A 26,494-nucleotide genomic window follows, 5' to 3' on the forward strand; every position below is an offset into this window, starting at 1 on the left:
TATATGCTCACAGAAGAAGCTTTATGAGTGATGGACGAAAGCTAACTCAAAGGAGGCTAATCTACTTGCAGAAAGAAACTGAAAGCCAACAAAGCATGAAAACCCTAGTAAACCCTAATTTGACTAGCTAGGCCCTTACAATGCAAAACTGTGAATGAAACTTCTACCAATGATGCCATTACTTGCAGTGAGCTGAAATACATGCATCTAAGCTACTTGCATCTGAAAAGACATGTTTTTGTATTTTTTTATTAAGTGGTTGGATTTATTGTGATGATGCTTTTGATTAGGGTTTGACTGTGCAGGAGCGGTTCGAATGGAAGGAAAGCATGGGCAAGGTCAGGGGGGGGCTAGGAGAGGCTCTAGAGGATCTCTAGCATCAGTCCATAGAAGTCTACCATGTTCGGATGCTCAGCAACCAAGTTTGCAGGCTTCTACAGGAAGTTTGCAGGGGATCCTACAGGAAACTCAGGGGTTCTACAGGAAGTCTGTGAAATTCTACAAGATGTTCGACCGTGGGATTTTTGGGAGATGGTGAAGTGATGGAGTGGTATGGGAGGATAGGTGAGATGGAGATGGAACTGGTGATGGCTCAGGAGTAGAGAAGTCAGATGGAGAAAGAGTGCATGTAGTGGGTTGATGGCTGGAAGGATGGGATCAACGAAAGGTTAAGTAAATGGAGCTACGTGAGTAATGGAAGAGCTGGAAGGTAAACGAGCTGAACAGAGGTCGGTTGAGTGGATTTAGGTGTGGTTGACAAGAAGAGGAAGGTAATGGAATGGTGTGGAGCAGTGTAGATGAAACAAATTGTCTTTGAATGTCACCAAAAACGAGAACTCTTTAACCTACGTTAACTATGCTATTTTGAACCAATGAACAGCAATGAAATTTGCGAAAGAAACTCGTGCATGGTAGTGGAATGAAGAAGTAATGATCAAGACCAAAGTGCATGGATGGATCTACGACTAAAGTAACTGTTGCAGCTTGCACGGACGTGAAAAGAACTGCATTTGGTTTTGGTGGTTGGTTCAAACTACACCCCAATCCCTAACAGAGATGGTAGTGAGGTCCTTTCAACCTTTTTCTGGAGCTCCAATGAATTATAACCATCCTATTCTAACCTAAGCAACTGGAAGAAACTTCACCATAAACTAATCCTATTCGATCTCATAAAAACTAAATCAGCAGACTGTAAATTCGAATTGCATGTCAAAGTAAAGAAACAAAGTGCTGGAACGAAAGGAAAATAACATTACAACACAGAGGAGGTCTATTGCTCTCAGGTTGGGCCCTAACCTGAGAGCTATAGCTCCCTTAGAAACTCAGAATGAGATCAAAATCTGCCTGCCTTTATTCATAACCAAAAATCTGATGTCATGCCAAAACTGGCTTACAAAAAGAACCAACACCGAGCTGTAGCTCGTACTTCAAAATTACAATAGTAATGAAAAAGTTCAAAAAGCTCCTAACAAAGGCTACAACCTCAGTATTTATGCAAAATGATAATCCAACAGGTTTCCTTGATTTGTGGAGCTCGGCTGTCCAACTGAAGGTTAAACTGCTGATCCTGTAGAACAGTTGTAACTGCTGTTCCTGTAGAACGGTTGGCTGCCTCTAAGCTCGGTGGGGAGATTGGTTGGAGCTCGGAGCTATGGTGGGAATCACGAGGAAGGTCCCCAAGACTGTGGACATCCTCTCCTAAAAACCAGCAGTGCCACCTTACTGTCTCCTTGTCTCCTTTTTCGTGGTCTTTGCTCCCTTTTAATGCCAAAGACCTGAAATCATCATGTATTAGTCACGTAGATAGAATGCCTACCCTTCTTCCTACAAACAACACGAATAAACCAAGAAATGAATGCATAAGCAATAAAAGATGAATGGTTTGAGCAAAGCAAGTAGGCCAAATGAGCCCAAATTGTACCAAAAATTGGGGCTCATCATCACCCCCCAGCTAAACTATTTGCTCATCCTTGAGCAACTTTGCTCTGGCTCCTCGTCTTTGGCTGAGAACTAGAGCCCGGAGCATGCTCTTCCTTTCCTGTTTTTGGTGGCCCTGCCTTTTCTGCCCCTGGTGGTGACGAGGGTGGCGCTTCTTCCCCCTTTTCCATTTCCTTGAGCCGGGCTTCGGAAGGCGATTGGCCTATTTTTCGTGTCCAGGAAGTTATTTTTGGGCTTCCCCTCTCGGGGGTGGCTGATGTTTTAGAGGGGGTTCTTGCACTGGGTGAAGTAGGGACATCCCCTAAAATGGTTTGGCTGCTGGGTGGAGGCTGCGGCTTGCCCGTGTTTATCCTCTTACTTCTCCTGGCTTCAGATGGTAGAGGGGTCTCCCTCTCTCTCTTCTCCTTCGGCTTTGGAGGTGTACTGAGGGCGGCCAGCGCAGCTGCTGCCTCCTTTTCGAGAATACCAGCCTTCTCTTTCTTGCGTTTTGCTTTCTCAGAGCTCCTTGTAGAGGGCCCCTTCTTTTCAGATTTCGGGCTTCCTGTAGAAGACCCTGCTTTGCCCACTTCCGGGCCTTCTGTAGAAGATCCTTTCTTTACCAATTTTGGGCTTCCTGTAGAAGACCCGGTTTTAGCCACTCTCGGGCTTCCTGCAGAAGCCCCTGCTTTGGTAATTTTCGGGCTTCCTATAGAAGCCTGTTTCTCAATGATTTTCGGGCTTCCTGTAGAAGCCCTTGTCTCTATTTTCGGGCTTCCTGTAGAAGCCTGTTTCTGCTTTCCTGTAGACACGGGTGTCACCACCTTTTCTTTCTTAGCCGCATGGGTTTTGCTCTTTGCTTTGGTTGCAGGCACTGATGAGGTACTTGGGCTGACGTGGACTACCTCAGCTTTGTCCATTCTGCTCTTCAACCTCTTCTCTCTTGCTGACAAGATGGGTGTGCCACCTTTTTCTTTGTCATCCTTTTCTTCATGCTTCTTCTTTTGTTCCTTCTTCTGCACTGTGGTCGGGGTCTTCTGGCCTTTTTCTCTCTTTCCCTCGGCCACTGCTTCTTGTTCCTCACTGCTGGAAGAACCCGTTTCTTCAATCAACATTTTAATGTCTCCATCTCTTGTCAAATTCCGGAAGGATTCCCATGAGAGGGGAACCTTATATGAATGCAGCGCATCCTCCACAAGAAGCTTGATCAACCCATGGTGGGCTATCTGATCTGGTATGCCCTCTTTCAGCTTTGTGGCACACTCAATTAGAGACTGCAACAGGAAATAAGGGATGCTCAGTTTTTGTTCTACAGGAAGATCAATCCGGTGCCTTAATTCAGTGAGCAACCGAAAGTGATATGCATACACGATGCTAAAACGGCCTTCACAAGTTATATATCTCATGATTTGCAAACTGACTTCATTCCATGGTGGCAACAGACTGGTTCTGCGCACTCCATTTTTGTCCTCCGAGAATTCCTCCTCAGGTGGAAAGAATTCTTTCTTTGCCTGCTGGCTCAGCTTTCTTTCTTCCTTATCCCACGGCAAACCCATAGGAAGTTCTGTAATCCGACTGATATACTGTGGGGTGAGCTTGAGGCTTAGGCCCCTGAAGGTTACTGTAGCCAGTGTTTTGGATTTCGGCCTTAGAGCTTGCAGAAATTCTTCGGCCACTTCATCATCGTAACCCTGCAATTTATCACAAAAAGATATCCATTGAACCCGTGTGAAGAGTTCTACCACCTCCTGGTTTTCCCTTAATTTGGTTGAATCAGTGGGTTCCCGTCTTATAAACCCACCCGGCATGATGAACACGGTTGTTTTAACTAAAGGTGGCAAATGCGAAAGAGATTTGGTCTATTGAGACAGAGCATGCACATAATCCACAAAATTTATCCCTGCGGATCTCAACACAGTCTAATTACACTGACATCCTGTAGAACGACAGTATAGGCACAGCAAACAACAATTTCACCAATATCTTTATGACCAGACTGTGGACGATGATCCTGCCACCTTTGAAAACCAATTGCATGAAGAGTTTCAGGGTTACCTTTTTCTGTCACCTTTTTTATGTGGGGAACCCGCCTTCCTGTAGAACTGCGTCCCTGTAGAGACTGCGTTCCTGTAGAAACTGTGTTCCTGTAGGAGCAGTGCGCAAATTTCGGGGAGGACTGTAGTTGGCCTGCGCTCGAGGTGTGCTTCACCGGCGTTCTGGTAGCCAAAAGCTCGGCGTATCAAAGTGCAGAAGAGATCAGAATAGCCACTCGAGTTTGAAGTGGTGGTTGATAAATGCATGCGCACAATCTAGCCGATTAGATTTTGAATCGGCGCAATCCGTGGCGCGGGGGGTGAGCTGTCCCCGCCGGACCGTTGGGCGACGTCATCCATCATTCGCCTACGTATTCACTTGCTGCCGCATCCATTCCCACAGATCTGCCGCCGCCTCTTTCTGTTAAACTCATTGCTTCCGACGGGAGTGTTCTCACGTGCGTGCTGCTCATTCTCTTTGTCGTGGCCGCCACCCAAACATCCAACTATACCATAACTAGCCGACGTGGCCAGTCGACTGGCCATACGGCCTCTCAACCATTCACTTTTACGCTGTGCAAACAATTCAAAGTAAAATTCATGCGATTTGATGGAAGGAAGGGTCGAGACACTTACCTGCGTGGCTGCACACGATTTTTCCAGTTTTTGGACGATGGTGAGTGGATCTACCTGCTGCATGCGAACTTACACAGACCCGGAGGCTCATGGTTACAGGCTGCCGACGATGGAGTGGATGCTTTGGTTTCATGCGCCCGCGTTTCATTGCAGATGGCGGTGCTGTGAATGGTATCCACTCTAGCAGGTTCAACTGTTACAGGATTCCCGCGGGGTGTCTCGTAACAGTTCTTCCTCCTTGGGTGCATGCTGCACGACGGAGGATCTGGCCTTTCGATCACGCTCCCGGAGCTTCTGATGCCTGTGGTATGAGATCTCAGCACTTGTTTATCTTTGAAAATGGCTTTTCCCGCGAGAACTCATCGATCTGCTTTGCTGGTGCAGGGAACTTGGTTGCATGTCGACAAGGATGGTGGAGCAAGGTAACAGCAATGTGCAAGGGTGCCAACAGAGGCTTGCATGCGTCCAAACCAATCCGTAGTCGCTAGATCTCCTTTTAAAATGAATTCTGGGCCGTCCCAAACTTCTACAGGAAGTTTCCTGTAGAACACAGAGCTTCCTGTAGAAAGTCTGCACTTTCCTGTAGAAAATCCGCGTCTTCCTGTAGAAAGACTGCATCTTCCTGTAGAAGATTCAAACCATGATAAAATTGCACATACCTTGAAAAAACATGGGTATCCTTGGAGGAGGTGCTGGTGAGGTCCCTTGACAGCATGATAAGGACCCTTGGCTTTGAGTTGAGAGGCTTCCTCTCCTCCATAGAACATCTGCAACCTGCATGCAATTTTACCATATTTTGCTTATTGTTTTTTTTTCTTTTTTTCTCTTTTTTTTTTTTTTTGAAAGATAACAGGGGCGCCTCAAAGAGGTTTTCACCCGTGCCATCTGCCCTGAGCGCCTCAGAGAGGTTTTCACTCAAGGATCTTTTTCAAACCTTTTCTTTTTTTTGAAAGACAATAGGGGCGCCTCAATGAGGTTTTCACCCCTACCACCTGCCTTGGGCGCCTCAGAGAGGTTTTCACCCAAGGATCTTTATTTATTTTTATTTTTTTTTTTTAAATCCTTCAGGGTATGCCCAAAGCAGAGGCAGAACCCTTCTCTATGACCAATACAGATTTCTCCATAGTTTTGATGAACTCTTGTCTTGAGAGAGGTCTCCTGTAGATCTTCAATCGATGCCCATTGACAAGCATGGGAATGGCTTCCTCATCAATGGTTCGAATAAGGACAGATCCATTGTCATGGCATTTTTCCACTGCATATGGTCCTAGCCATCTGGTTCTCAGCTTCCCCTTGAAATCTTTGTATCTGGAGTCATACAACAAAGCCCAATCTCCCGGCTGAAATTGCTTGTCATGGAGATGTTGGTCATGCCACACCTTTCTCTGAAGTTGAACCACTTCTGAGTGAAGGAGGGCCTGCATTCGGTGCTCATCCAGTCCATTCAGCTGCAATAACCTTTCTTGCTGTGCATGGCTGAGATCTAGGTCCAGCTGAGCTGCCATCCTCAAAGTGTTGTATTCAAACTCAATGGACAGCAAAGCTTTCTTCCCATAGACCAGCTCATAAGGTGTGAAGCCGGTGGTGGTCTTCCAAGTGGTGTTGTAAGCCCATGTGGCTTCAACCAGGCGATCTGCCCAGTCCTTTCTGCTGCTGCTCACCACCTTAGTCAAGATCCCTTCCAATGCTCTATTGGTGACTTCCACCTGCCCATTTGCTTGAGGGTGATAAGGGGTGGAAGTCCTATGCTTGATCTTGTGATGAGCTAGTAGATCTTCAACCAGGTTGGAGGTGAACTGGCTCCCTTGATCGGTGACCAGCTCTCTTGGATAGCCAAACTTATAGAAGATGTTTTCTCTTAGGAACTCGGCCACCTTTTCTTCTGTTGCTGCTTTGATTGCTTTAGTCTCTGCCCACTTTGTCAAATAGTCAGTACACACAATGATGTAAGACCTTTGCCTTGAAGGAGGGTTGATTGGGCCCACAAAGTCCATGCCCCACTTCTCAAATGGCTCAAGAGTCACTTGAGGTTGGAGAGGCATCTCATCCCTTTGGGTCGGTTTCCCCATTCTTTGGCATTGGTCACACTGGCTGACATATCTTCTGACATCTTGATGAAGTGTGGGCCAATAGTAGCCTGCCTGCAGGATTTTGAAGGCAGTTCTCTTTGCTGCAAAATGTCCTCCACAAGGCCCATCATGACAAGTGAGGAGGATATCAAAGACTTCCTCCTCCCTTACACAACGCCTTAAGATCTGATCGGGGCCAAGCTTGAACAGATTGCCCCCGATCCAAGTAAATGAGGCACTTTTTCTGATGATTCTGCTCTTCTCTCTGGAAGATAGGTGCGGAGGGAACTGTGCTGAAACAAGGTAGTTTGCTATATCAGCAAACCATGGAGAGAGTACTGAAATAGCAAACAGATGTTCATCGGGCATCTGGTCATCCACTGTTCCATCCTCATCTGCAGACAAATCCAATCTAGATAAAAAGTCAGCAACAACATTTTCTCTACCTGGTTTGTCAACAATGGTCAAATCAAACTGCTGCAATAAAAGTAACCATCTAATAATACGAGCATTCACATCTGGTTTATTCATTAAATATCGAATTGCAGCATGGTCTGTATGTACAAAGGTCTGGTAACCAGTAATATAATGTCGGAACTTGTTCAGTGCATGGACCACAGCCAAGAATTCTTTCTCGGTTACAGTGTAATTCAGCTCAGCTTTGGTCAAGTTTTTGCTAACAAAGTAAATGGCATATGGTAGTTTTTGCTCAACTTGTCCTAAAGCTGCACCTATGGCTTTGTTCGAGGCATCAGTGTGGATGTGGAAAGGTAGGGCCCAGTTTGGACCTCTCAAGATTGGTGCTGACACCAACTTGTCCTTTAATTCATTCAAACTCTTCTGACAATCGTCAGTCCATTTAAACTCCACATCTTTTGCCAACAGGCCAAACAATGGCGAGGCTAGCTTGCTGAAGTCTTTAATGAATCTCCGGTAATACCCTGCTAATCCTAAGAAACTCCGAACATCCCTTACCTTTTGAGGAGGTGGAACCTTCTTCATGAGAGCAATTTTGTTAGGATCCACCTGCAACCCCTGGCAAGAAATGGTATGGCCTAGCACGGTCCCTTCAGTCATCAGGAATTCACATTTTTCAGGACTAAGGGACAAGTTCATCTCAATGCATTTGGTTAGGACTTTTCCCAGGTTGGACAATGCTTCCTGGAAGTTGGCCCCATAAGGAGTAAAGTCATCCATATAGATTTCTACTGCATCATGGACCAGCTCCGAGAAGATGCTCAAGAAAGCTCTCTGGAAGGTAGCAGGAGCATTGCATAGCCCAAAGGGAAGAACTCGGTAGGCAAAGGTACCCCAAGGACAAGTGAAGGTGGTCTTATCTTGGTCTTCTGGGCTGATTTGGATTTGGTTGTACCCGCTAAACCCATCCAGGAAAGAGAAGAACTTCTTCCCTGCCAGTCCATCCAACACTTGATCTATGAAAGGTAGAGGGAAATGGTCTTTCTTGGTAGCTTTGTTCAATTCTCGGTAGTCCACACAGATTCTCCACTTCCCATTTTTCTTGGGAACCAACACTAGAGGGGACACCCATTCACTATCTGAGATGGGGTAGATGAATCCGGCATCCAACAGTTTTTGCAATTCTTCCTTGACAATGTCCTTAAGGGCTGGATTCATTCTCCTCTATGGTTGCCTAACCGGTTTACAATCCTCTTTGATGTATATGTGATGAGTACAAACCGAAGGATGAACTCCTTTCATCTCCTTATAGCTCCAAGCAAAAGCATCTAAGTGGCTGGCCAACAGGCTACACAGCTCCTTTTCCTGGGAAGGAGATAGGGAGGAGCTGATCTTTAGTGCTCTCTCAGGGCCGAACTCCACATTCTTAACTCTGGGAGTGACAGGGTTGGTTGTACAAAGATCCACTAAGGTGCTAGCTTGGGCATCCTCCACCAATTTCTCTAAGGGTAGTGCACTGGAAGGTGGATTCTGGATCAAGGTCTCGATCAAGTCATCCTCGGTTGGGGGGTCTCTTCTAGTGGTATCTAAGGTGCACAGAGGTGCTGAGTACACCTCGTCTTCCTCTCCTTCTTCCAACCAGAGAGGTAAGTCATGCTCTAAGGAGGGTTGGGCAGGAGGGTATAGGACTAGCTGCTTGGACATAGGACCATTTTTGATGGTCATATTTCCTGCATGACAACTAATGTAGGCATCTGCAGTGGCTAACCAAGGCCTTCCCAAAATGAGGGGATATCCAGTAAGCTTTGCCTTTGGTTGCAGAACCAGGAAGTCTGCAGGGTATTCCCAAGAGTCAATAGAGACCAAGACATCCTCCACAATCCCTTCGGGAGTCACGGTGGAGCGATCTGCCAGTTGCAGTACTGTCGAGGTCTTCCTCAAGGAACCCTGAAGATTGAGTTTAAGCATGGTATCCCTGGTCATCACATTAATGGCAGCCCCCAGATCAATCAAGGTGTGAGGTATAATGGTGCCATTGATGTGGACATCTACTACAGGACTTCCAGGATCTAGGTACTTTGGGCAGATGACTTGTCCTAACATAAGGTCAGACAGTTGTCCTATGACATTGATAGTTGAAGCATCTTTCTTCCGTCTGCCTGGGTGTTTGAAACACTTCTCCTTAACCAGTTTGTTGTATATTGGCACATCCTTGATGGCTTGGAGAAGGGGTATTTTCACACACAACTGCTTGAGCTCTCCCAGAAGCTCATCCTCCTCTGGGTTGGGTTGTGTGGTGGCTGTTAGTCTCTCAGGAAAGGGTGGAATAGCCTTTGGTTCACTTTCCTGTTTATCTTCCTCATCCTCTGGGGGAGGAAGTTGGCGATCTGGAAGAGTCTTTCCAGATCTAAGATTGATCTCCTGGATCTCCACAGCATAGGTAGGGCATGAGGTTTCCCCAGTGTATACCTGCTGGGCCTGTCTATTGTTGGGGTTCGGGTTCGGTTGAGCAGGCATTTGAGGTTGCCTTGGAGGAGCAGGAGGTAAAGGCTGAGGTTGAACTGGTGGTGGAGGCAAGATGGCGGGAGGAGTGTTGTACTGGGGCCTCCACCCCGATTGAGGTGCATTCCATTGAGGCTGTGGCTGGGCATGTGAATGATATGAATGAGAAGTAGGTTGAGTAGGGTACTGAGGTGGATAAGACCATGGAGGAGGCATGGACCAGGAAGGATGAGCAGGGGGACCCCAGGAAGGCATAGGAGTTGATTGGTTGGGGCTGTAATAAGCTTGAGGTGCCCCTTGCATCCCCTGCTGATAAGGTCTAGATCCTTGTGGCCTCCTTTGGTTGAGGTAATAGAGAGGTTCAGTGGGAGCTTCTGTCCCTTGGTACATGGCTTTAAACCCAGGTAAGGTTGGACACTGATTTGTGGGGTGGTCCTCCTCACAAACGAAACACACTTCAACCGAATGCAATGGACATTCGTTCTTAGGGTGTCTCCTTGTGCACCTAGGGCAGAAGACAGCCAAGGCTCTCTCAACTTCTTCTTTCTTCTGCTGGATTCTGAATGTGTCCAGCTGCATGGCAATGGTCTGTCTCACCTCACTCTTGAGATCTTCTAATTGATTTGCAAGCTCATGTTTGGAGAAAGGGACACTAGTTGAGGGGAGGTTTCCTCTACCTCGTTTCCGAGCTGCCCTGGAGTGGTTTCTAAACACAGTTTTGATGTCCTCATAAGGCAGTTGGTAAATGTCCCCCCCAGCTAACATGTGAAGGGTATCTAAGAGGTCTTCAGGGACTCCTCGGAGAAGGACCAACTTGAGGGATTCAGGGTCAAGTGTGCACCTGGCCCGCTTATAGCTAAGTTGGAACCTTTCCTCATAATCCTCTAAGGACTCATCATTTCCCATGGTCATCCGAAAGATTTCCCCCTTTGTTTCCTTGGACCTACAGTAATCCCGGTACTTGGTATTGAAAGCTTGCTGCATCTGAGCCCAAGTGGTGATACTATTCCCAGGTAAGCCCATGAACCAGCGTAATGCTGCATCCTTAAGAGTGGAAGGGAAAAGTTTCAGCTTTTGCTCATCTTCAGTATAGTCATAGGTTCTACAAAGGACAACAAACTCAAACAGGAAGGTATCAGGATCTTCAGTAGTCAGCCCATGGAAGTGAGGTAAAGCAGAGGGGCTAATGTTCTTCATTTTCATCTCTCCATTGGTCTCTCGGATGGGGAAGGCACCTTCTATTCTCTCATCTTCTCTTCTATTGTCAGCCATAGCTTCAGATGGAGTGGTCTCTAACTCTTCTTCTACTATAGGATCTTTGTATATCTCGGGATGTTCACCTATAGGTTCTTCTGGGTCACTGTCACCAAAGAAGAGAGAAGGGTGACTCAGTGATGTGGTGGGGGTGTTTGGTAGGAATTTGCCTGATCTATCTCGGTTCCTACGAGGCATGAAATGGAAAAGACTTTCTTTTTCTTTTGATTGTTTTTCTTTTTTCCTTTTGGTACCTGCAAAACTGAAACAGATTGATCTACAACTAACTATGAAAGATGCAGAATTAAACTGAAAGCAGGAAAGAACTAATCTACTTTGCTCAAATGAAATTGCAAGAATGGAAATGCTAGTCTACGCTTGCAGAAAGGAAATGCTAATCTATGAAAGCAGGAAATGCTAATCTATGAAAGCAGGAAATGCTAATCTATGAAAGCAGGAAATGTCTATGCTACTTTTGCAGAATGGAAATGAAATAAACTACTTAGCAGAAGGCAAGAGTAAGAAAATAGAAGAAAAGCAACAATTACTAATACTCTGACGCTTCCCCGGCAACGGCGCCAAAAAGATGGTGGGCTCCAGTATTGTAGCAATAATGCTACAACTCCTGGAGCTTCCTATCTCTAATTTTATCAACCCGGTAGTTCGTACAAACTTGGAAGCGACGGTGCTGTATGCACAAGTACTAGCTCTTGTCGCAGCTGTCACTTGGTCAGCTGGCACAAGTCCGCTAGGGCTCAAGCCAACTTCTATATGCTCACAGAAGAAGCTTTATGAGTGATGGATGAAAGCTAACTCAAAGGAGGCTAATCTACTTGCAGAAAGAAACTGAAAGCCAACAAAGCATGAAAACCCTAGTAAACCCTAATTTGACTAGCTAGGCCCTTACAATGCAAAACTGTGAATGAAACTTCTACCAATGATGCCATTACTTGCAGTGAGCTGAAATACATGCATCTAAGCTACTTGCATCTGAAAAGACATGTTTTTGTATTTTTTTATTAAGTGGTTGGATTTATTGTGATGATGCTTTTGATTAGGGTTTGACTGTGCAGGAGCGGTTCGAATGGAAGGAAAGCATGGGCAAGGTCAGGGGGGGCTAGGAGAGGCCCTAGAGGATCTCTAGCATCAGTCCACAGAAGTCTACCACGTTCGGATGCTCAGCAACCGAGTTTGCAGGCTTCTACAGGAAGTCTGCAGGGGATCCTACAGGAAACTCAGGGGTTCTACAGGAAGTCTGTGAAATTCTACAGGATGTTCGACCGTGGGAGTTTTGGGAGATGGTGAAGTGATGGAGTGGTATGGGAGGATAGGTGAGATGGATATGGAACTGGTGATGGCTCAGGAGCAGAGAAGTCAGATGGAGAAAGAGTGCATGCAGTGGGTTGATGGCTGGAAGGATGGGATCAACGAAAGGTTAAGTAAATGGAGCTACGTGAGTAATGGAAGAGCTAGAAGGTAAACGAGCTGAACAGAGGTCGGTTGAGTGGCTTTAGGTGTGGTTGACAAGAAGAGGAAGGTAATGGAATGGTGTGGAGCAGTGTAGATGAAACAAATTGTCTTTGAATGTCACCAAAAACGAGAACTCTTTAACCTACGTTAACTATGCTATTTTGAACCAATGAACAACAGTGCAATTTGCGAAAGAAACCCATGCATGGCAGTGGAATGAAGAAGTAATGATCAAGACCAAAGTGCATGGATGGATCTACGACTAAAGTAACTGTTGCAGCTTGCATGGACATGAAAATAACTGCATTTGGTTTTGGTGGTTGGTTCAGACTACACCCCAATCCCTAACAGAGATGGCAGTGAGGTCCTTTCAACCTTTTTCTGGAGCTCCTATGAATTATAACTATCCTATTCTAACCTAAGCAACTGGAAGCAACTTCACCATAAACTAATCCTATTCGATCTCATAAAAACTAAATCAGCAGACTGTAAATTCGAATTGCATGTCAAAGTAAAGAAACAAAGTGCTGGAACGAAAGGCAAATAACATTACAACACAGAGGAGGTCTATTGCTCTTAGGTTGGGCCCTAACCTGAGAGCTATAGCTCCCTTAGAAACTCAGAATGAGATCAAAATCTGCCTGCCTTTATTCATAACCAAAAATCTGATGTCATGCCAAAACTGGCTTACAAAAAGAACCAACACCGAGTTGTAGCTCGTACTTCAAAATTACAATAGTAATGCAAAAATTCAAAAAGCTCCTAACAAAGGCTACGGCCTCAGTATTTATGCAAAATGATAATCCAACAGGTTTCCTTGATTTGTGGAGCTCGGCTGTCCAACTGAAGGTTAAACTGCTGATCATGTAGAACAGTTGTAACTGCTGTTCCTGTAGAACGGTTGGCTGCCTCTAAGCTCGGTGGGGAGATTGGTTGGAGCTCGGAGCTATGGTGGGAATCACGAGGAAGGTCCCCAAGACTGTGGACATCCTCTCCTAAAAACCAGCAGTGCCACCTTACTGTCTCCTTGTCTCCTTTTTCGTGGTCTTTGCTCCCTTTTAATGCCAAAGACCTGAAATCATCATGTATTAGTCACGTAGATAGAATGCCTACCCTTCTTCCTACAAACAACATGAATAAACCAAGAAATGAATGCATAAGCAATAAAAGATGAATGGTTTGAGCAAAGCAAGTAGGCCAAATGAGCCCAAATTGTACCAAAAATTGGGGCTCATCAATATAGATTTTCATTAGTGTTATTTTGGGGAAAGCTTGTATTTCTGCAACTCCATTGTATTTTCTTGCAGGGATGTAATCAAATTGATGGAATAATGAAGATTGATGTCATGTTCAACTTCTAAATCTTGTTCTCCTCCATAGGTCTTTGATTTTCCTTCATCTTGGCCATCGTAGGAACCTCAGAGCCCTTTTGTATCATTTTCTTTCCTTCTTTCACTGCTTATTTGCATGCATCTCTAGTTTTCATTTCTTTCTATTTCTGCATTTAGTATTAATGATTTCTTGTGGTAGGATTGAGTTAAATGGTTGATGTAACTTCTTTTCCAGGATCAAAAGCACTATTTCCTCCTTGAAAACCTTTGGAATTTCATTGTAATCATTGAGTTTCTTGGATTAATCTTCCTATTCCCAAATCTAGATTGTTGGACCTCCTTTTTAGCAAAGAATATTAAATTTCTACGATTTTTTAGAGCATCCTAACAAGCTTCAATCGAGTTGGTTCCACTTGAATTAGATAAAAAAAGAAATTATAGTTCATAAAACAAATTATCCCATTGCATTTTAACTTGATTTGGTTAGGCATTTTCTAGATTTACTAGCTCACTAGTTCTCAAATTTCTAGATTTTCGATTAGTAATGTTTTTTATTTTTTTTTGCATGGGTTAACCGAGGTATTTTTGAGTGATTCCACTTGGAATAGGGACCCAATAAATCATAGTTAATAAAAAAAAATTGTCCCATCCAATTTGGATTTTATTTTCTTGGTCATTAAACCCTCGCCAATTTCATCATTTCACAAGGAAACTTCTCCAAGCTTTTTGAGCAAATCCATCCATCTCCCAACATCATTTTCTAGTTCTGAAGTGGTCCTAGGAAATACCTTGCCTCATTCCATCCACCAACCGAATTGCCTAATATTTTTGTCACCTTCAACATCCATCCTTTTTCTCTCGGTTGTATCTTCTAGGTTTTCAAGGGATCCTGTAGGTTTTTAGTACATCCTGTAGGTTTTCCTGTATTGACCTGTTTTTGGTGCAAATTGAGGGAAAACCTCTAGGATGACACACAAGGTCACCTAAGGGTCTTCCAAACCTTCCAACCATCCTCCATCATCTCCAAGCCACCTACCACATCACCAAAAGAGATTATCTTTCACAATCTGACATGAAAAAAGAAAAAAAAAACAAATTTATTTTATTCATTTACATGCACAGTAGTAGAAGGTTTGATGGTTTGAATCTGCATGCTTAGATAATAGGATTGCATACATGTTAACTTAACATTATTTTTAAGCAAAGCCTCTTAGAAGTTAGTTAGAAAATGGTGTGTTTTAGCATTTGATTTCAGTGTCTCTCCTTGTGCTTTCTTTCTCTCAATAGGTTAAGGTTCCATTTCGAACATTTTATTTTCTGCAATTAGCTTAGGATTTGACTTCAATACATTCACTCCATTACATCATGATAGCAAAGAAATGACACATTGTATGCTACACATATAGTTTTGATACGTCTTAAGTTTGTATGAACCACCGGTTGATAATTAAATTCAGTAGCCTTGGATTTGTAGCATTGTTGTTGCAATACCGAGGCTCATCACTTTTTGGCACCATTACTTGGGAGGTGTCAAAGTATGCATTATTTTCTTCCCTAGTTGATTCATTCATCTTCATCTTTTGCAAAAACAAAAAAATATTTTCGTTCGGCATATTTAATTTCAAAGATAGAAAAATACATTTCATTCGTGTTTTCATTCAATGATAATAATAAGAAATTCTCCAACACCAACCCACCCCCGCATTTGATCACATGGTGCAGTAAGAGCCATATCACAATCCACCTTTGCAGGTAGCATAATAAGTAGATGGAAAGGAATGTAGAATAAATGGATGCAGATGATGACGATGACGAAGATCCTCTCCAATTTCACACTCAAGATACTAATGGTAATCTACACATGAAGAACATCCCTCCATATTTTCTTCCAAAATTTCATGGTCTAAGGTTAGAGGATCCGAAAACCTTTCTCTTTGAATTTCAAATTGTTTTTAGATCTTATGGTTACTTATTAAAAACTCAAACACTGAGATTGTTTCCAACAACATTGAAGGATAAAGCTCTTAAATGGTTCATGAGTTTAGGGATTAATTCAATAAGATCATGGAATTATATGCAAAAGATATTGATAGAAAAATATAAAAAACTTGGTTTTAAAGAAGAAATATTTAGAATGAATCAAAGAGAAGATGAGAGTCTAGAGGATCTAATAGAGAGGTTCATGTATAATGTTAAGAGGGAAAAACTACATCATTTAGGACTTGACACACTAAAAACCCTCTTACATAGAACAATTAGGGATGAGTGCATTGATCTCCTTAATCTCATTAGTAGAGATGATGTATACCAATTATCATTTGATGAAATTTGTGAAACATTGCAAACACATATCAAGATGAAAAAAAAGAGTACGTAAATCAACATCAAGATCGGTAAGTCAAGCTAAACTTGGAAATTTGTTTGATGATTTCAAAACAGAAATTCTTACGAATCTAACAAAAAAAGTAGAAATGTTAAGAATGCAAGATGAAGGAAAAGAAAATGTTGATATTAATGTTGCAGAATCACAAGATGTTAAACATTGTCCATCATTACCAAGGTTGAAGGAATTTTACCAAGAGGACAATGGAGGATGTCAATCACCAATGCAACTATGTTATGTAGCTCTAAGAGGACCAAGGCAACCTATTCAGCCTCATATGATGCAAGAGCCTCATTCAAAATTTCGAGCTTATGCACATCCACCTCAAAGTAATTGGAACGCACCCTTTCCTTGGCAACATTGGCCATCTCAACCCAAAAACCAATCTTGGCAATAAAGTTGGTAAGGAGCTTATGGGAGACATCCACAATATCCTCAATATTTTCCTCAATATCCTCCATACCCAAATCCATGTTATCCCTAGCATTCACCTCAACCACAACCACAATCACAACCACATCCATCTGAAATATACAATCCTACTCAACTACATGTACCATCATCTCCACACCCACACATTGAAGTAGATCATCCCAGTTATAATGCTGAGGTACAACACTTCAAAACATCTCCTCTTGAGCTCAATGGTATTCACCATAACTCAAGAAGATTATTATAAAAGAGTGATTCTCTTGATGCCATTGAGGGACAACATGTAGAGAAAGAAAATTTAAAAGAGAAGATCAAAGAATCATGGGCTGCACTTGATGAAGAATAGACAATAAAATTAGAGATTGAGAAATCTCCCTGATGGTTATCATCAGTCCTCCATGTGTTCAAGAGAATAATTAGTAAAAAAGGAATATTTGAAGGTCATAGAAGAAGAATACATCCAAGATGATCCAAATCAGCAAGTGGACTTGGGGCATCACAACTATATTGAATTATGGTTCCAGACAGTCATTAAGTTGCAGCAATACCCTCTTCTTCAAATGTGCTTGATATCATCAAAGTCAAATAATTTGATCTTTTAAATCTAGGTACATGTCAAATCATACATTTCAAGCCTCCCCATCATTTTGTCTATCATCTTGATGTGCACATGGCTCCATTGGAAGTATTCTTATACTTGAAAGTGATTTTGTTTTTCAAGTAGGGTAGGGTAGAAGAAAAAAATATGATGAAAAAAGAGAGAAAGATAAAATAAAAAGCTCAGGTGAAAACCTCCTTGGAGGCACCTGAGATTGGCTCATTGATTAAAATCCTCCATGAAACAGTCAATGGGCTGGGAAAAAAGAAAAAAAGAGAAAAAAAAAAGATCCTAGGTGAAAACCTCCTTTGAGGTGCCTAGGAAGACCTACTAGTTGAAAGCCTCATTGAAGCGGCTAGTAGGCCTAGAAGAAAAAAAGAAAAAAAGAAAAAAAAATCCTTGCTCCATGCATCTCTTTGATGAATGCATGTACTCTCCAACATTTGCAAGCAACCAGAACAAGTTGGTACCAAAAGGAAAATTGGTTAAGCCTAGTCAAAAGAAGTTAAATTTGACTTTCTCCTCCTTTGCTCAAATTCTCCAACACGGCCAAGCCCATTCCAATCCATCACCCTCGTCTATTTCCACCATCCAGCCATCATTCTAAAGCTTCTACCATTCAATTTTCTTGTTTTCCTAAAAAATTACTAGATGCTCTGTTTTACTACAGCATAGAAAAATACATATAGTAGAAATTTGTTTTTGCCATAACTGGAAAGCCATACATCTAGTTGCTAAGCTATTTCAGGGGGAGATCCATATGGATGATGGTAACATGCTCAAGCAATTTCAAAAAATTCCAAAGCACTGTTTTCGAGAAATCAACCTCCATCACCTACATCCATTTTTTCTTTTTTCTCGATACCTATGCATCCATTTAAAAATATGTTTCACGGGGAGATGGATATGGATGTTGGTAACATGTCCAAGAAATTTCAGCAAATTCCAGTGCATGATTTCCAAGAAATTGACCTCCATCACGTTCAACCATTTTTATGTTTTCTCGAGATCCATTCACCGATTGACCAAATTTCTTTTTTGGGGAGGTCCATAATGATGATGGAAACATGATCAGAAAGTTTTAGGTAAATCCATTCTAACGTTTGGGAGATATGGACAAAACAATTCATTGTCTTGAAAACCTACAAGATTCCCTGAGATCCTACAGGATACAAAACAACATGTACATGACTGGCAGTGAGCAGTTTTTAAAGGGAAAAACAGAGGTTCGCTTCATCAAGAAGTGATAAGGAGGGGGAACCCATCAACATAGCGAGGATTCATCAGCACCCTCCTATACTAGAGATATTCACAAGGCACAATTGGATGCATTTCTTTGAAAAATTGAGAGGATATGATAATGAACTAGCCAGAGAATTTCAGTCAGCTTCAACATGGAGATCCGGAGGTGAAATCTCCTCCAAAACTTAGGAGCAGCATGGAGGTATCTCCAACAACTATCAAGTAGGTATAAGTATGCAATATTCTTGACCTCTTCTCTTGAGCATATTACAGTTAGAAATTTGTTGTCAATGCATGAGAGATGAGGTTTTATAAGCTACAGATGGGTCAGCAGTCTCAGCCACCTTCAACTAGTTAATTGCAGCTCACTCCTTCACTCATGCAATGTAGAAAAGTCAAATTATGAAGGGTGATGATTTCAAGGAATGAGGAAAATAGTTAAAAGAAGAAATTTTTGCGAAGGCCAAGTCACCACAACACTCTAAGCCCTCCATCCACTTCATATTCACTATCTATTCATCATCCATCTATCCCATTTAATTCTTGAGCATCCTCTCGATTTTCACAAAACTCCACTACTCCCTTTGAGCCCTAGAGTCATCATCCAATCCCTCTTCATCATTTCTCATCACTCCCATATAGTTAGAAGACCTTAAAAGAGGAGGAATGACTACTATAGGAAGGAAAAATGTTGCTACAAGAAGAAAGAAATGAAAAAATTATGTTAAACCCCAAGATGGCTGAGCTTAAGAGAGACCTAATCAAAATAGAGAACTCCAAGGCCATTAGGCATTTATCTAGGTGACAAGAGAGAAGAAGAAGGCAACAAAAGGAAATCAGGTATTCACCATCGAAACAAAACTCAAACTGTAGTGATGAAAATATGCTTTCCAAGAGGTCTCCAATCTCTTTCTAGCTTTTTTCCAAGCCCTAAAAATGGGAAGAAGGCATGGGAGTCAAGTTGAGGGCCTTCCCTAACCTCAAACTATCATTTATGCTCAAAACTAATATCATGTAGTTTTAACAAGGTTTCCTTTAGGTTTCTTGTTGTTTTGACAGGAATTACTACAGGATGTCCTAGTTCTCATCTAAATGCATTTTGAAGGTGTTAGAGGTGTCCAAATGGCAGAAAAAGGTAGCAGAAGGTTGATAAGGGTGTGGAACACCTTGCCAAACTAAAAAATATTCAAGAACCCATCTTGAATAAAGGGCAAGAAGGAAAGCAAATGGTCTCAAGAAAAAATAATTTCTCTTTGCACAATTATGTTTTTGGACTCATCCTTGCAGAAATTACAACCAAGATTCTTAATGCACAAGAGAGAGGCCACTAGGGCCATGGATGAGGTACAATGAGGTCACTAAGTTGCTCAAAGGATGAGGAACACTTTCAGTAGGCGGTTATGATGGGCCTCTAAATTAGACATAAATTAAGGTCGATGCATCTAAATTAAACAATAATTTAAGACCTATGACCATCCTTTAGCACATTAAACCTCTCTTTATACATTAGATAATTTATTTTTAACTTTAATATATTCATTAGGAGAGTTTATAAATAATTGGATATTTGTGCTTAATATTATTTATTTTTGTGGAATATTATAAGAACATTGGGCAGATTATGAAGATTTGGAGGACGAAATAATTTAGGGACTTGTTCCCTACTACAGGAGGATCAATAATAAATAATAGATCGACAAGATATTATGAAATTATGGCACAAATTGTGGAACTCCAATGATTGAGAAAATCTAAGAATGTGTTCCACTAATCAAGGGACCAAATCCATTGATCAAGGGATTTTGGTGGGGAAAGCTTCCTCCATTCATGGGGAATGATACCTAATCATTTTTCATAAGTACCAAGTTGAATTTTCCTCTAGGTATAGATTTGAATTAGTGTTATTGTGGAGAGAGCTTGTATTTCTGCAACTCCATTGTGTTTTCCTGCAGGGATGTAATCATATTGCTGGAATAATAAATATTGGTGTCATGTTCAGCTTCTAAATCTTGTTCTCCTCCATAGGTCTCTAAGTTTCCTTGGGCTTGACCATCCCAGGAACCTCAGAGCCCTTTTGTATCATTTTCTTTCCTTTTTTTCACTTCTTATTCACATGCATCTCTAGTTTTTATTTCTTTTTATTTCTGCATTTAGTATTAATGATTTGTTGTTGTAGGATTGAGTTAAATGGTTGATGTAAGTTCTTTTCAAGATCACAAGAACTATTTCATCCTTGGAAAAGATTTGGAAGTTCATAGTAATCATTGAGCTGCTTGGATTAGTCTTCTTATTCCCAAATCTAGATTGTTGGACCTCTTTTTTAGCAAAGAACAGTACATTTCTGCTATTTTTTAGAGCATGCTAACAAGATTCAATCGATCTACTTCCACTTGAATTATATAAAACAAAACATTCTAGTTCATAACAAAAACTACCCCATTGCATTTGCACTTGATTTGGTTAGGAATTTTTTAGAGTTACTAGCTCACTAGTTCTCAAATTTATAGATTTTCAACTACTAATGTTTTTTATTTTTATACATGGGTTAACAGAGGTATTTTTGAGTGATTCCACTTGTAATAGGGATCTAATACATCCTAGTTAATAAAAAAAATTGTCCCATCCAATTTGGATTTGATTTTCTTGGTCATTAAACCCTCACGAATTTCATCATTTCACAAGGAAAGTTCTCCAATATTTTTTGAGCAAATCCATCCATCTCCCAACATTGGTTTTGAGTCTTGAAGTGGTCCTAGGCACTCCCTTGCCTCATTTCACCCAATAACCACCTTCCTTAACCTTTCTATCACCTTCAACATCCATCATTTTCTCTTGGCTATATCCTGCGGGTTTGCAGCGGATCTTGTAGGTTTTTAGTACATCTTGTAGGTTTTCCTGTAGTGGTCTGTTTTGAGGCTGAATTAAGAGAAAAACTCCAGGAAGCCACAAACGGTGACCTAAGGGTCTTCCAAGCTTTCCAACCATCCACCATCATATCCAAACCACCTGCCACATCACCGAAAGAGCTTAGCTTTCACACTCTCACATGAAAAAAAGACAAAAAGAAAAACATATTTATTTAATTCATTTACATGCACAACAGTAGAAGGTTTGATGGTTTAAATATGCATTCTTAGGATAGTAGGATTGCATACATGTTAACTTATAATTCTTTTTAAGCAAAGCCTCTTAGCAATTAGTTAGAAAATGGTGTGATTTAGCATTTGATTTCAGTCTCTTTCCTTGTACTTTATTTCTCTCAATAGATTGAGGTTCCATTTCAAACATTTAATTTTATGCAATTAGTTTAGGATTTGAATTCAGTACATGCACTCCATTACATTATGAAAGCAAAAGAATGACACATTTTATTCTACACATATAGTGCCGATACCTCTTAAGTTTGTACGAACCTCGGGTTGATAATTAAATTCAGTAGCCTTGGGAGTTGTAGCATTCTTGTTGCAATACCGAGGCTCATCTAGGATTTCGTAAACAACAATGTTTGTTGAGGGTTTCCAAATATGTGTGCTTTAAAGAAACAGTGGTAACTGTTGTGAACACGAATGACAGCAAAGTCAGCATCAAAGTAAAATACACGACAAAAGGTGTTTTTTTTAAAGACCAAGTCAACCTTCGTGGAACGCAATTTGAAGGAGTCAAAACTACTATACATAAAGTGGGGCAGGTATAAATAAAGACAATATTGTTGGTATTCGAAAGTCACCCATAGAGACAATCAATAAAGGTTTATTAAAGGTGTTTTTTTAGAGCTATTCTTTTGGTGGGTTAAAAAAAAATAAAAATAAACTTTCATATGTTTTTAAGAGGTTTTTTTGGAGATAAAGTATCTTTTCAAAAATATTTTTTAAGTTTTATTTTTAACTAAGAGATATTAAAAAGGGAAAGATAGTTTAGTGTTTTGTAAAGTCTCTTAGTCTACAATTTTTTTTAGTGTTTTGTCAAGCATGACATCGTTTTGGGTTCATATGCCTTGGTTTTGACTTTCATTCAATAAGAAATGTGTGAAATGATTATGTGCAAGGTATCAAAATTTGCATATTCCAAGGAAGCATTGAAGGTTTTGGAAGCAGAATTTGGTGCAAGGTGGAGTGACATTCAACAGCAAGATGTGTCACAATTTGTTGGGTTAGAAGCAGATCTTAGAGTACATAAACAAGACTCTGAGAGGACAATAGAGCTTGGAAAATCCCACTCAAAAGTGGATGATGGTCATCAAGACCATAAAATTGAAAAAAATTATGCAAGCATGCATATGGATGAAGAAGAAGCACCAAATATTGCAAAGAGAGAAGTTGAAGCTTTTATATGTGAAGTAAGGAAAGATCATATAAATGCTTAAGAACTCCATTGTGATGTGGATGGTGCAGATGACGGTCAATCCCACTGTGATGAGACACATGTCGATGATGACTGCAAAGTGAGAAGTGAATTTGTTAATCTAGCCACATATAATGGATTTGGTAAAGTTTAAATTGTTAATGAGCACATGCATGCTCAGATATGCCACAATATCTTTAATGTGCTTGTAGTAGTATAAATAAGTTTTTAAATTAAAGAAGGTTGTTACATCTAAACTTTGAAAAAGGAGAATTTTTGGAAATAAAAGAACCATAGTTTTTTAGATGAATTTTATTTGTAAGATTATTATATTATTTAAAGTTAAGAAAAATTATTAAAAATAAAAAATAAATTAAGAAAATTAGCAAGAGGTACAAGTAGATTTTTTTTCGAATTAAAATATTTTTGTGTAGGTTTTAACCCCGTACAGAAATTAACTACATATGAATTCTAAAACACAAAAAATAAATAATGCGAGAGTAGAACACATAAAACACATATACACAGAGATTTTCCCCTGGATCCCAAAACTGGGACTACCAGCTTGATTTTTCATTATGTTCCTTTCAATGTTATAATACATATTTATACATGCCAAAGAATCCAATACCATGGAACGAAAACCATCATGTCCAATACCATGGACCAAAAAAAATGTGAAAAAATCATGCACAAAACCATAGGTGGGTCCACCCAACCTAACATAGGGTCCAAAACTGAAATCTTCTGGGGCACTACCCCAAACCTTATAAAGTGCGGTTATGGGTGCCTCCCAAACCCCTTGTTAACTACATGGAAAGAATATAACACAACCCAACATTTGTTCAAAATTTTACCATTTCGTACCTAATTTAGAATTCTAACTTGGTAACTATGTGGAACAAAACATATTGCCAATAGAATCCAGAATCACTTCGTGATTACAATGAAAAAGTGAATGATTGTATTATTCTGGATGATTTTCCTAGAATACAAAACAATGTGCTCATGTAATTTTCTTTCTGCATTCAATTTTTATTAGGGTATAATATTTTTACCAGTTATATTTCATGGTTCTACCAATCATACGTCAAGGTTCCGTCATTATGAGTATGAATAGAGAAACCTTGGCAGAACCTTGACATATTGTTGGCAAAACCAATAATGAACAATTTGTAAAAAGTATGTATAATGGATAGGCATTTCCATCTAGCTACTAGTTTCCTATAGTCTAAGGAGGTCACAATTTCGCTCAGAAAATGATAGAAATTCCATTAAGATATTGAAAAAATATGGCATTTTGTTTTGGAAATCCATGTTAGAAGCTTCAAGATTTTGGGTGCCCAAGTGGTTTTTGTTGATTCTAAGTCCATTTCAACCATTAAAAAAAAAATTCAAGCACAACTAGGATTAACAATCCAAACACTCCTAGGTGAGAATTTCAGTCTTGATTGTGGCATCAGTAGACCATTTCAACAACTCTCCAAGATTTCGTAAAAATCTAGCTACTGCTCGCAATAAAATGTACAACTCTGCATGACGTCCCTATAATATGAAACAACGATTTTATGAGGATGTGGAGAACCAATGTAATTTTCCTTTGTATTATATCCTTTATTAAGACCAAATATTTCACCCTATAGATCTAGCAGCTATCGAGTAGGACTACTACATGAAGGACACTTTTACGACATTTTTTAAGACAAAATAAATCTTTTGTCTTAAAATTCATTTTTCATTTTAGCTATTTTATGCTAAAATTTAATATTAATTGAATTTTCTTAAATATAAAATTTAAGACAAAAATAGTTTTAGACAAAAATATTTTAAGATGACTCTATATTTAAGATAAAAACAGTTTGAGACAAAAATATTTTAAGATAAATCTTTATATTTAAGGCAATGACCACTTAAGACAATGACAAATAAGATGAAACCCATTTAATACAGTTAACAATTAAGACAAAACCATATCAATTTAACACAATATTATCTAACACCTGCAACATTGACTCTAACATTGCGCCCTAAGTCCGCCAGCTTGCGTACTAGTACAATCTCGCACAAATACAAATGCTACTATTTCACTTACCATTCACGTTATCTTATATAAATACAATGATTTTTTTGGGTCTTTGTTTTGTGGGGGTAGCCGATTCAGAATAACATGACAACTTTTCCTAGCAAGATTTCTCAAACACAAATTCCTCTTTTGTCCCTTTGATCTTTTTTGATATGATTAGGGAAAACTTGTCTGTCGTTGCATTCGAGAAGCTTGCACAGAAATTCGAAATTTGATCATATCAATTTCTTTCTGTTATATTATATTTTTCCTTTTTCATTAATCATTTTTAATTAAATATAAATTTATAATATGCTGGTTATATTACTTTCTTAATTAATTATAGAATTAAAATATAACATTTTGAAAAGTTAGAATATTCGTAAGTATTTAATTTAATTTATATTTATTTGAAAATTACATTAAACTTTACATAAAAATAATGAATTAAAGATAAATTGATTTCAAAACAATTACATTATACATACCAGATTCTAAAGATGCAATAAATAAATAGATAGCAATTATTATTCTTTGATTAGCTTAATGCAAGGGAATTTGAACTTTGAATATCATCCTTCTACATAACACTTCATGATAGGTTGATTGTGAATTGAGTTATACTCCATGAACTAATTGTTTTTTTCTTTTTTAAATGTGTGAAAAAATTTAGATTACTTCAACTAAAACTTTGATATAAATTTGCAAGAAATTAGATATAATATAACAATAAGAAAATTCTCTCTCTCTCTCTCTCTCTCTCTCTCCCCAAAAAAGATAAAATACAAATTCATCAATATATGCCTTTTAAACCTTTATTTTTTCTTTCTAAATTAAAATTTTGATTCTTGCATAATCCTTATACTCATATCTCAATTTTCTTTTCATTATTGAACAAATATATTATAGAGATAAGTAAAATAATTTAATTATTTCTTAGATAATATTTTAGTATTTAAATTTTTCCTTATTGTAAAAAAATTGTTTACTAATATTGTAAAAAAATTATACAAAATGTCATTTAATATTTTTTTACATTAATTTATTGTTAGTTCTTAAGGTTTTGGTAAATATTTTCATCTAGTAATTAGAAAACCATGATGCATTATTAAGAAACCAAGTGATATTAGTAATTCAATACATCTAGCATAAAATTTAATTTAACCTAAAATGTCATTTTCATGCCCCTATAGTCACCCACATCGGAGATTGGCTTAGTGCACCCATATGGCCCATCACTATAGGTTTTTGGTGCATCATAACTCATCTCATCGATTTCTCAATCATAAACTACGTGATTCCATACTACACCTCACTTTTTATAATTCATCATTATTAAAATTCATAAGTTTAACACTTACTGAAGTATGTAGATAATCATTCCATAAAATTATGCCTTAACAAAACCAATATGCAAATCATATTAATGAAAGTAATCTTATAGAATCAACAACTCAACTGGAAAAACAGTTGTCAAATATTCAAATGTGTTACAGCCAAGTGAACTGTAGTCTCATATAGCAATTTAAAAGTTATAAGAGCACACAATTCATACAAACTTATCTCCAAATTTCCAATTTGATTCACTACCATTGATCGCAAATTTGTGATAGATCAGAATAGTTTCATTTGATAGAAATAATAAGTATTGTCGCATGCATGCAATGTATGAAGAGTTAAGTTAAGTGAAAGAAACAAAGATAAGTCTAATATTAGAAGTCAAGTGAGTCAGAGTTAAAAAGTTAATTCCTTGTCAAGAAAAACTAAGTTAAAGAGAAGAAAAATGTTGATTTATGTTAAAGTGAAGTTA

This window comes from Pinus tabuliformis, chromosome 7 (genome assembly GCF_031772625.1).
Source record: "Pinus tabuliformis cultivar Carrire ecotype Pingquan chromosome 7, CPIR1, whole genome shotgun sequence".
NCBI lineage: Eukaryota > Viridiplantae > Streptophyta > Pinopsida > Pinales > Pinaceae > Pinus > Pinus tabuliformis.